Source organism: Rhinoderma darwinii, chromosome 12 (assembly GCF_050947455.1).
Source record: "Rhinoderma darwinii isolate aRhiDar2 chromosome 12, aRhiDar2.hap1, whole genome shotgun sequence".
In the NCBI taxonomy this organism is placed as follows: domain Eukaryota; kingdom Metazoa; phylum Chordata; class Amphibia; order Anura; family Rhinodermatidae; genus Rhinoderma; species Rhinoderma darwinii.
The window spans coordinates 84,853,797-84,866,533 of NC_134698.1; the positions used below are offsets into that span (position 1 = coordinate 84,853,797).

The following is a 12,737-nucleotide window of genomic DNA, read 5'->3' on the forward strand; positions in this document are numbered from 1 at the left end:
GGTCTAGTCTGGTATATCCTGCCTGCAGCCGGGGTCTAGTCTGGTATATCCTGCCTGCAGCCGGGGTCTAGTCTGGTATATCCTGCCTGCAGCCGGGGTCTAGTCTGGTATATCCTGCCCGCAGCCGGGGTCTAGTCTGGTATATCCTGCCTGCAGCCGGGGTCTAGTCTGGTATATGTTGCCCGCAGCCGGGGTCTAGTCTGGTATATCTTGCCCGCAGCCGGGGTCTAGTCTGGTATATCCTGCCCGCAGTCCCGAGCTCAGTCTGGTATATCCTGCCCGCAGCCAGGGTCTAGTCTGGTATCTCCTGCCTGCAGCCGGGGTCTAGTCTGGTATATCTTGCCCGCAGCTGGGGTCTAGTCTGGTATATCCTGCCTGCAGCCGGGGTCTAGTCTGGTATATCCTGCCTGCAGCCGGGGTCTAGTCTGGTATCTCCTGCCTGCAGCCGGGGTCTAGTCTGGTATATCCTGCCTGCAGCCGGGGTCTAGTCTGGTATATCTTGCCCGCAGCTGGGGTCTAGTCTGGTATATGTTGTACTGTAGACACTCTCTTCATGTAAGCTGATGAAACTAGACACGTCACAAGATGACGACAATGGGTGCGACTCAAACACTTGCGATAAAGTTGTAGTAATGATTATGTGATTATTACTGATTGATCTGATCTTCACCGATACATTGTACCAAGCGCACGAGCTGTGTCAGATTGCACTGGATCAGGACAGGTTTTCAGCTACTGGATGTAAACAATGAAGGTTTCCATTCACTAACCGCGCGGAAGTCTAAAAAATGGTCTGAAATAGAAACACAACGTCTATTAGAAGATTCCAGAACTTTTCATTAAATCAGAACACTGGACACCGGCCCTTTTAAGTTTCCCTGATAAGTGACTATGGGCAGGGGGCATGTAATCCTCTTGAGCAGTGGCATTCATACATATATTGGCCCCGCAGTTGGGTTGTGGCTCAATAGTCCCCTTCTCTTTGCGGCCCCACCTTTCCATACATGTTGAACCCTACACAGGACTCCTCGTCTCTACAGACACTACAATGCTAAGAAATAAAGGAGGCACCAGCCTGAGGGACAGGGAAATGCTCAGCAGCCCAGATGATTTGCAGCGCCCAGTTTTGGGGGTCATCTGGGGGAGCCCTGTCCTGTAGTGTTATAGCAGTATATCCATGCAGTAAGAGGACACCCCCTCCCCTCAGCAGCACACGCTCACTATGAGGTGGAGATCTATCTACTGAACGCCCACACATATCAAGTCCCAGTTATCTCACACCCCACATCCACTCAGCTGTCATCACGACACATGAAAACTGTGTATTCCCTGAATAGCGGCCCACGTAGCGACGAAGCAGGTAAGAAGGTCCTACAGACACGCGGGGTTAACAAGAGAGTATACTAGAGATCTGCAGAGCATTGCTCTGTCCCCTCCACCTCCTGACAGGTGCATATTTATACATTTATGTCACTTATATAGCACCAACATATTCCGCAGTGCTGTACAAAGATTATTGCTTCTGGATCAGACTTGGGGGTGGGCAGCGTTTTCTTCAGCCGCCTGACCAGAGACAACCTGAGCGCAATCATCCAAGAAACCAGAAAACTGGAGAGATGAGAGATTTACAGGAGCGACACCTCACTGCACACAGTTCTGCCCTATGTATGGACACTGCACAGTACCACTTCTGTCCTGTATACTGGGTGTAATTCTCAGTATCTGTATTATTCTGTATGTATGGACACTGCACAGTACCACTTCTCCTGTCCTGTATACTGGGGGTAATTCTCAGTATCTGTATTATTCTGTATGTATAGACACTGCACAGTACCACTTCTCCTGTCCTGTATACTGGGGGTAATTCTCAGTATCTGTATTATTCTGTATATATAGACACTGCACAGTACCACTTCTGTCCTGTATACTGGGTGTAAATCTCAGTATCTGTGTATATATATATATATATATATATATATATATATATATACACTGCACAGTACCGCTTCTCCTGTCCTGTATACTGGGTGTAATTCTCAGTATCTGTATTATTCTGTATATATAGACACTGCACAGTACCGCTTCTCCTGTCCTGTATACTGGGTGTAATTCTCAGTATCTGTATTATTCTGTATATATATACACTGCACAGTACCACTTCTCCTGTCCTGTATACTGGGTGTAATTCTCAGTATCTGTATTATTCTGTATATATATACACTGCACAGTACCGCTTCTCCTGTCCTGTATACTGGGTGTAATTCTCAGTATCTGTATTATTCTGTATATATATATATATATATATGCACTGCACAGTACCACTTCTCCTGTCCTGTATACTGGGTGTAATTCTCAGTATCTGTATTATTCTGTATATATATACACTGCACAGTACCGCTTCTCCTGTCCTGTATACTGGGTGTAATTCTCAGTATCTGTATTATTCTGTATATACACACCGCACAGTACCACTTCTCCTGTCCTGTATACTGGGTGTAATTCTCAGTATCTGTATTATTCTGTATATATATACACTGCACAGTACCACTTCTCCTGTCCTGTATACTGGGTGTAATTCTCAGTATCTGTATTATTCTGTATATATATACACTGCACAGTACCACTTCTCCTGTCCTGTATACTGGGTGTAATTCTCAGTATCTGTATTATTCTGTATATATATATATATACACTGCACAGTACCACTTCTCCTGTCCTGTATACTGGGTGTAATTCTCAGTATCTGTATTATTCTGTATATATATATATATATACACTGCACAGTACCACTTCTCCTGTCCTGTATACTGGGTGTAATTCTCAGTATCTGTATTATTCTGTATATATATATATATATATATATATATATATACACTGCACAGTACCACTTCTCCTGTCCTGTATACTGGGTGTAATTCTCAGTATCTGTATTATTCTGTATATATATACACTGCACAGTACCACTTCTCCTGTCCTGTATACTGGGTGTAATTCTCAGTATCTGTATTATTCTGTATATACACACCGCACAGTACCACTTCTCCTGTCCTGTATACTGGGTGTAATTCTCAGTATCTGTATTATTCTGTATATATATATATATATATATATATATATATATATATACACTGCACAGTACCACTTCTCCTGTCCTGTATACTGGGTGTAATTCTCAGTATCTGTATTATTCTGTATATATGGACACTGCACAGTACCAGTTCTCCTGTCCTGTATACTGGGTGTAATTCTCAGTATCTGTATTATTCTGTATATATGGATACTGCACAGTATCACTTCTCCTGTCCTGTATACTGGGTGTAATTCTCAGTATCTGTATTATTCTGTATATATACACTGCACAGTACTACTTCTCCTGTCCTGTATACTGGGTGTAATTCTCAGTATCTGTATTATTCTGTATATATATACACTGCACAGTACCACTTCTCCTGTGCTGTATACTGGGTGTAATTCTCAGTATCTGTATTATTCTGTATATATGGACACTGCACAGTACTACTTCTCCTGTCCTGTATACTGGGTGTAACTCTCAGTATGTGTATTATTCTGTATATATATACACTGCACAGCACCACTTCTCCTGTCCTGTATACTGGGTGTAATTCTCGGTATCTGTATTATTCTGTATATATGGGCACTGCACAGTACTACTTCTCATCTTTTTTAATAAATGTTAACAAACATACACATGCAATAAATCCGCACATACAATACACGGGTCAAAAACCAACACCAAATGAACAAGTTATAAACACATTATCAATCTCGGCCGCCTCCTCTCTGGTCCAGATCACATTCCTACCAGCACTCAGTCTTCTGTATTATAACTCACATCATCCACACATCACTCATCATCCACACGTCACTCACATCAGTATAAATACAAATACACAAAACTCATAGTCACAAATCAATCCAGACGCCTCAAAAGGAACAAAATCAGTAACAGTCTAAAAAATAAATAAAATTGTTAAACCACAATAAAACCAAAAACTGACCCTAACCGGTCCATGTGCCCATCAAATTATATTAACCAAGGAAAATGAGAAATTCCTACATGAGAAAACAGAAGATGTGCCTAATCGGCAAATAACCCCCCCTTTTTTTTTTTTTTTGTAATTTTTTTTTTTTTTTTTTTTTTTATAATTTTGAATTTTTTTTATTTTTTTTTACATTTTTAAATTTTTTTTTTTTTTTTTTTTTCCCTCCACCCTTTTTCTTAACCACAAATCCGCAATATGAATACCAATTAGTAACCAATATATACAATATATACAAAGCAATACTGAACATACATATATATATAATATATACATTATACCCAATTCAAGACCAATGTCTAGTCCAAAGTCCGTACCTTTAAGCTCCGACCGACACCATCGTCCATCCTTCAATGTCTCTTTGATCGGGCCCGGCTTTTTCTTATTATTTGTACCACCCCTCCCCCCCTTTCCCCCCTCCCCACCTAACACCTAACCCCCTCACATCTATACAAAAATACTACACTCTACAAGATATAGTAAGTAAAGACTCGGCCTGTACAATGGCATACATTACCTGACATAACACATAACACATCCTTAACAAATCCTACCCACAAGGCCCTGGTTCGGTACCTGCAAGCCCTATATCCGTCATCAACTATAAAGAAAACAAAAAGCTACAGTGACAGCATTAGCCCCCCACCAGGAATAGAGACGACTAGACTAGGGCACGCTGAAGGAAAAACCCCTCCAAAGCATGGAGGCCCTACTCGTGCCCAGTCTCTCGAACTCCAAAGAACGAACCTTCCCCAGGTCACCGAGAATGTTCCTCACCACCTCTTCCTCCGGGAGGGTTTTTTGTCTGGTTGATACAAAACACCTGTGCGTTCCACGTGCCGTACCTGACCGCTAAGCTGACTAAGAATAAAGTGCCCCGATCTCGACCACCCAGGTGTCTGAATGTTCCATAGGCCCATTCCGCATAGGAGAGACCGGTCAGACCAGGCCAACCAATGGAGGCACCCACCCTGCTGTAGACCCCTGTATTGAGGGGACAATGAAGCAGGAAGTGCTCCATGCTTTCCAGCACGCCGCCACACTCCTCCCGGGGACAACCCCTTTCCTCAGGGTTCCTGTGTTTCAAGTTGTCCCTCACATACAGTTTCCCATGGAAGCAACGCCAAGCCAAGTCCCAAAACTTTAAAGGGATCCTACTAGAATTTAAAACCCTCAAACCAACCTCCAGATCCCGACTTGGGCAGTCCCTGAGCGCCAGGGGCTTCTGGAAATGGGTCAACAGAACCCTGTTGTCAAGGAGCCTCCTTGACAGAGTCCTGATCTCCCACATCCCCAGACCCCACCGGCGAATTGTTTTCAGAACCACGGTAGCGTAAGCCGGAAGATGCCCATGCGGCGTGCGAAGGTCCTTCACTTGCCCTCCTGTCTCCCATTCCTGGAAGAAAGGCCGAAACCACCCCCTGCAGGAGACTACCCACGGAGGAGCCCTCTCTTGCCAGAGGTTTGACATGTTGATCTTTACAAAGGTATTAACCAGGAATACCACAGGGTTGACCATACACAACCCCCCTAGTCTCCTCGTACGGTATGTCACCTCCCTCTTGACTAGGTTCAGCTTATTCCCCCATAACATCTGGAAGAACAAGCTGTAGACCCGAGTCCAGAGAGGTTCTGGCAAGATGCAGACACTGCCCAAATAGATTAACAAAGGGAGCAGGTAAGTTTTGATCAAGTTGACCCTTTCTCTGAGGGTCAAAGACCAACCCTTCCACTGGTCGACCTTCTGAGCGGCGATCTTTAGCCTGCTGTCCCAATTTTGTTTGGGGTAATCCCCCTGGCCAAATTCGATGCCGAGAATTTTTACAAACTCCTGAGGCCCTGGAAGAGTGTCCGAGAGATCAAAGGTAGGATCTCCCCCTCCCAGCCAGAGACTCTTACACTTATCCTGGTTGATCATGGACCCGGATGCCTCCGAGTAGCGGTCAACTTCAGACATCACCCACTCTGCCTCCCCTCTCGAGGACACAAAGACGGTGACGTCATCCGCATACGCCACCACTCTCAGAGTGGCTTCCGAGGCTGCCAAGTCCATGCTGACTCCCACCAACGGTCCACGATCTACCCTCCTAAGGAAGGGGTCAATCGCGAACACGTATAAAAGCGGGCTCAGCGGGCAACCCTGGCGAACCCCAGACCCAACCTCAAAAGAGCGGCCAATCCAACCGTTCACAAGCGGAAAACTCTCTGCCCCTGCATACAAGATCTTAAGCCAATCAACAAACCCCCCCGGCAGACCATACCTCAGAAGGACCGACCAGAGATACTCGTGATCAACCCGATCAAACGCTTTTGCCTGATCCAAGGACAGCAAGTACCCCTTCCAACGGCCCGCCCTACTCTGCTCCACTGCCTCTCGGACACCGAGTACAGCGCTAAACGTGCTGCGGCCTGGAACAGAGCAATGCTGAGCCCCCGAAAGGAGCCGGGGTGCAAATTTCACCAGCCGATTAAACAGCACCTTTGCCAGAACCTTTCTGTCCACATTGAGTAGCGCTATGGGACGCCAATTCTCAATGTGCGATGGGTCTTTACCCTTTGACAGGATGATCAGGGCCGACCTCCTCATTGACTTCGGCAAAGTGCCCGAGGAAAGACACTCATTCAACACCTCAGTCAACAGGGGAACTAAAATGTCCTTAAAGGTCTTGTAAAATTCAGACGTTAAGCCATCTGGACCCGGCGACTTCTTGAGGGCAAGCCCTTCAATCGCCAGTCTCACTTCCTCTTCCCTGATCGCCTCTGCCAAGGCACCAAGAGAGGGGTCTACTCCTGGTTCGGGGACAGTTTCAGCCAGGAAAGCCGACATCGCATCCCGATCAAGATCCATCTTTCCCAAGAGGTGCGAGTAAAAGGATCTGACGACCTCCAAGATCCCTGATCTGGACCTTTTCAGGGATCCTGTACTGTCCATCAGTCCTGAAACCACTTTACTATTTACTGACATCTTGCAGTTCTTGTAGGGGTCGGGCGAGCGGTACTTCCCAAAATCCCTCTCAAAAACTAAAGATGCGTGTCTATCATACTGGCAACTCTTAAGCAAAGATTTCACTCTGGAGATGTCCTCGCGGTCACCTCCAGTCGAGACAAGATGCTCGAGTTTCCTCCTCAGGCCCTGATACAGGCGGTACCTGTCCAGGCTCCTGAGGCTCGAGAGCTGGCGGAAGAAACTCGCCACCCTTTTTTTGAACATCTCCCACCACTCCGACTTACTGCTACAAAGATCCAGTAATGGTACCTGGCTCTGAAAGAAATCCTCAAAGGACCGTCTTATCTCCGCTTCTTCCAAGAGAGACGAATTGAGCCTCCAAAAGCCTCTTCCCATCCGGGGGGTCTCTGCAACATTCAGAGAAAATAAAATTAAACAGTGGTCGGAGAACTCCACCTCAACGACGGACACTGCCGAAGAGATGGCATCCTCCTTTAAATAAAACCTATCTATTCTAGACCTACAACTACCTCGATAAAAGGTGAATCCCGCGTGGCCTGGGGTGTGCCGGATGTGGACATCCACCAGGCGAGCCTCACTAGCTATCCTATTTAGGGCCACACAGTCATAAGTCAGCCTGTCTCTGGAACCTCCCCTATCTTGGGACCTCGTGGCAGCATTGAAGTCCCCTCCAAAGACCACCTGCCGACTCGTAAAAAGATAGGGCTTGATCCTCATAAAGAGACTTTTCCGGTCCCAGCTGGTTTGGGGACCATAGATGTTAATGAGCCTGAGCTCCTGTCCCTTCATGAGGACATCCAAGATCAGGCACCTCCCCATTTCTAATTCAATAACCCGTCTGCATTCTACCGATGCGGTGAAAAGAACCGCCACCCCGCTACCCGGCTCGGCCGCAAGAGACCAATAAGATGGTCCACGCCTCCACTCCTTTTTCGCTTTATGTATGGCTGCCAAGTCTGTCAGCCTGGTCTCTTGCAAAAATAAAATGTCGGCCTCAATTCGGCCGAGAAAATCAAAGGCCGCAAATCTAGCCTTGTCAGATTTAATGCTGGCGACATTAATAGATGCCAGCGTCAACGGGGTGGGTGCCGCCATCCTGGGTGATTGAATTAGATGACCTTTTTCCCCTTCCCCTTGCCCTTCCCCTGGTTTTTATCACTGTCTGATGAAGAGCCGAGGGCCCTTTTGAGGGATGCTGATGTGTCCATATCCTTCCCTTCCTCCACCTCCTCACCAGCACCACTATCAACCTCACCTCCAGGCTCCGGGACAGCGCTTCTCCCTGAGGGTTCCGCATGCCCTGAGGCAAGAAGCTGGACGCCCCCCACAGACCCCCTCGTCACCTTCGCCACATCCTCGCCCCCACACTCCTCATCTGAAGAGGAGATGTCCCTCAGGGTTTGAAAGCGGTTTGAGAGAACAACAAGAGGTGAGTCGGTTGGGCTTTCCTTAGGCACCTGGACCAGGGGAGGAGAAGATTTCTTATCTCCCTTTTTTTTCTTTTTAGCACCCTGCTTGCGCTTTTCATCTAGCCACCGTCTACTGTCCTCATCCATACTTTCATATAGCGAGGAACATGAAGAAGCGGCTTCCTCCTCCCTCTCCAACCTCCTGACCTCTTCATTCAAGTCCTGTTCCCCCAGGGCCTCAGTAGCAATGACACTCGCCCCCGGAGCAGGGCCAAGGGTTACCCCAGTTGCCTGGGGCTCCCCGAGCTCCCTACTCCTTCGACGGTTCTCCAATCGCCTTAACTTGGAGGGTGACTTGCCTTTCTTCCCTGGCCCCTCAGCCCCTTCACCTCCACCAGTGCCAACCACGGCAGGAGCAACCTCTCGGCTTTCTCCCGCTGGGCCCGCCATGGCGTTGGAAAAGGAACGAGGGCAGCGACTGAATGGGTGACCAAGATCCCCACACAGGTGACACCGAATATCCCCACAGGATGCGGCAAGATGACCTATCCCCCCGCACAACGCACACTTCTGCACTCTGCAGTGGGCACTGAAGTGCGTGGGGTCACCACACCTGTGGCAGAGCTTCGGCTGCCCCTGGTAAAAGGCCAGGATTCGGTCCCTTCCTAAAAAGGCTGAGGAAGGGATGTGGGTGACAGTACTTCCTGAACGCTTTAATTTAACCATAAAGGTCCAGGCCCCTGACCAGATGCCAAATTCATCCCTGTTTTTTTTGGGGACCTCCGTTACCTCCCCGTACCTGCTGAGCCAGGTCATAATGTCCATACAAGAAAGACACTCATTGCAAGTTAGGACGGTCACCTTCTTGATTTCGCTCTGACGAGACAACGCTTGTACAGCGAAGTCTCGCCAGCCGGGCTCATTCTTCACCAGCTCATAATTTGACCAAAAGAGCTCCAGGCCCTCCGGCCGAACAAAGCTGATGTCAAATACTGGGGTGCCATAGGGATGTATCAGGGCAAAGATGTCGATCGCCCTGAAATTCATCTTCAACAGAAGCTCAACTATTTTTGCCCTAGGTGGGCACGTATCATTGCCTCTCCAGCGAAGACGAACAACATTCCTACGAGCCCCCCCAGGCCCGGCTGTTGGAAGGGTCCACACAGTTTCCCCTTCCCTTTCTTCTCGGAAAGCAGTCAGGCCATGCCTGTCTATCCAGAAGGACAGATCAACCGCTCGGCCCTCTACCATTATTGTTCTCTCACCCTTTTTAAGGGCCTCCAGGAGGCGCCGCTGTAAAATACCGTCCCCAGAGCCTGAAGATGAGGAGGAGGCCCCAGCAGTGACACTGGCATAACTGCGAGTAGTCACCCCTGGGGGGGCAGATGGACCGGCCTCACTAGACCTCATACCCCTGGCAGTAACATTCCCACCACTCACCCCGGCCCCAGACACAGGAGAGGGACCATTATCAAGATCACTCGTACCTGCACCATTCATACCCTCACCATTATTAACAGCACTTGTACCGGCACCATTCATACCCTCACCCTCTGGACCAGCAGTAAAAAGTGTTTCTGGGCCGGATGTTATCGCCTCGGTGTCATCAGGTTTCCCCTCAACCTTATTAGCGTGACATTTATTTACTTGAGACAATCCTTCCTTTTTAGAGCCAGCAATGCCCAGACTCGCCCTCACCCCTGGCAAAGCTGGCTCCCGGGCTGGGGATTCATGTGACGCAGCCACCAAAGGAATACTAGTGACTGCGCCACCGGACCCAATGACCGCAAGCTTGGGGGGACATTCAACCGTGCCGTCAGTCCCAGCAGCCCCTTCATGCTGCCGCCGCTCAGTAGCACCGACGGGTTCCAGGGACACTGGAATATTCGCTGCCAGCTCTGGTGTCGAGCCGCCCCCCATTACTGAGGAGGAAACCTGAGCACCAGAGCTTTGTTCTGCACCCAACGCTGGGCCACCAACATTATCTGGCGCTATTGACGCCTTAAAAACGCCACCAAAAACGCCACCACTACTACGACAAGCAGGGACATCAGCCTCCATTATCACGCCATCATTAATCTCCCCGCATTCCTGCACCGGACCCACTTCAGGGCCCGGGCTAGGCTGGATCACGGGGCTTGTGCAGCGAGCTGACCCTGCGGCCAGCTGGGGTAGCACTGGGTGGGGAACAAACTTAAAACTGACCTCCTCCACGATTTTTCCAGCCTTTCTGGATTTTAGTCGCCGCCGGGCTTTGCGCTTTGCTGCGCGCTTGGCATTAACTTTCTCCTCTGGACCCAAGTCCGCGCCAAAAGAAAAATGCTGCAGGCTCACCGGAGACTGGAGCTGCCGTATTTCCGCCATCAGCCTCCCACCTGAATTGCTGCTGCTGATGTCCTGGTCACAGGTGTCCCCCTCACCGGCTGAGCTGGAGTCCATGGGTAAAGCCACTTGCTCTGCAGGCAGCTCGCTGCACGTACTCCGCTGACCAGACGCACCCGGACACATTTCCTCCTCCTCACCCTCATCATCCGTCTGCTTTCCAGGGTCACAGACACCCTTCATTGCCCGGAACCGATCATCATTAAGGAGTTTCTCCTTGAAAGGTCCACTATTCTCCAAAATAAACGTGCGCTTTTCTTTCAGGGCATCCACCTCAGATTTGAGATCCCTGATAGTCGCCATTACTACCAACCTCTTTGCTCCAGAAGTGACGTGCGACCGAACCCGGGCTGCTTTCAGCTCCTCCTGGAGCTTCCGAATGGCCTTCCCGGCGTCCTCATACCCACGGAGGCACTCCGCAACACGGGAGCTAAAGGTGGTTGTTGACTCCGTGGCACGTAGTTCACCCCAATCTGCCTCCACACCATCATGCATGCTCTGCTGCACATCTCCAGGAGCGATCCTGCTGGCTGCAACACCAGGAACCTTGCGGCTTTCCTGGCTTTCTGTCCTGGTTTCAGGCGGGGGCGGGATCGGGGCCACATCGCTGTGACCCCGACTAGATCTTCTCACCCCCACAACTTCGGCCGGTTGCTGAACGCTCCCGCTACCCGCCGGCCTAGACCGGGTAACAGGAGGCTGAGAAGCACTTGGCTGGGAAGAACTTCCTCTCATCCCAAGCAGCAAACTCTCTCCCTGGAGAGGAAAGAGCCGACACCCGGAAAGAGCTTCCTCCAACACACAGACAGCACACACCCGCTCCTCCTGTCCTGTATACTGGGTGTAATTCTCAGTATCTGTATTATTCTGTATATATATACACTGCACAGTACCACTTCTCCTGTCCTGTATACTGGGTGTAATTCTCAGTATCTGTATTATTCTGTATATATATGGACACTGCACAGTACCACTTCTCCTGTCCTGTATACTGGGTGTAATTCTCAGTATTTGCTTCTTTATATGTATGGTGAGGGCACAGTACCACTTCGCTTGACCTGATCATCTATTGTCTCTCTGTGAACTTTATTCATCATCTTTGCAGAGATCCATGATTGTTCTGACTCTGGCCTCAGTCTTTAAAAGGTCAGGGAGTCCTCGGTGGTGTGTAATAGTCTTAGAATTGAAAGTAGGGGATACAATATGCAGGATATAATGCTTTGAAGAAGATGAAAGATTTGCAGTATATCAGTGATTATTTATTCTGAGAGATGAGACCTTTACCTCTGTAATATCTGCTGTGTCAATATTAGCCTGTGAAGCTGGAGCGGGGTCCCAGGGGCCGCGGTGGGGGGGGGGGGGTTTCATCCATATACACACCGATTATAGACATTAGAGGGGAGAAGGGTATTCTGTGCTCTGGAACGTACAGGTCCGAGGATTCACCGCCAACTTCACTGGGATTTGTGTAAACTGCGGAAAGAGGAGTATAAACGAAACGACACCGTACTGCGCTATACTAAACCAAACTACACCGTACTGTGCTATACTAAACCAAACTATACCATACTGTGCTATACTAAACCAAACTACACCGTACTGTGCTATACTAAACCAAACTACACCGTACTGTGCTATACTAAACCAAACTACACCGTACTGTGCTATACTAAACCAAACTACACCGTACTGTGCTATACTAAACCAAACTATACCATACTGTGCTATACTAAACCAAACTACACCGTACTGTGCTATACTACACCAAACTACACCGTACTGTGCTATACTAAACCAAACTATACCATACTGTGCTATACTAAACCAAACTACACCGTACTGTGCTATACTAAACCAAACTACACCGTACTGTGCTATACTAAACCAAACTACACCGTACTGCGCTATACTAAACCA

At 48.5% G+C, this 12,737-nt stretch overlaps 1 protein-coding gene across 5 annotated transcripts in view; it reads left to right on the forward strand.

Moving 5' to 3' along the window:
* The window catches only part of STON2 (stonin 2), a 421,961-nt gene that overhangs the window by 14,773 nt on the left and 394,451 nt on the right, over nucleotides 1-12,737 (forward strand). Inside the window, exon 1 of one of the 5 annotated variants that reach the window (XM_075844464.1) lies at nucleotides 1,258-1,360. The exons of 2 other annotated variants lie outside the window; for them this stretch is intronic. The gene's annotated coding sequence lies outside the window, so the exon portion shown is untranslated. Of the gene's footprint in view, nucleotides 1-1,257; nucleotides 1,361-12,737 lie in introns of those variants that run through there. 2 more of the 5 variants (XM_075844468.1, XM_075844466.1) reach the window with 2 other exon arrangements.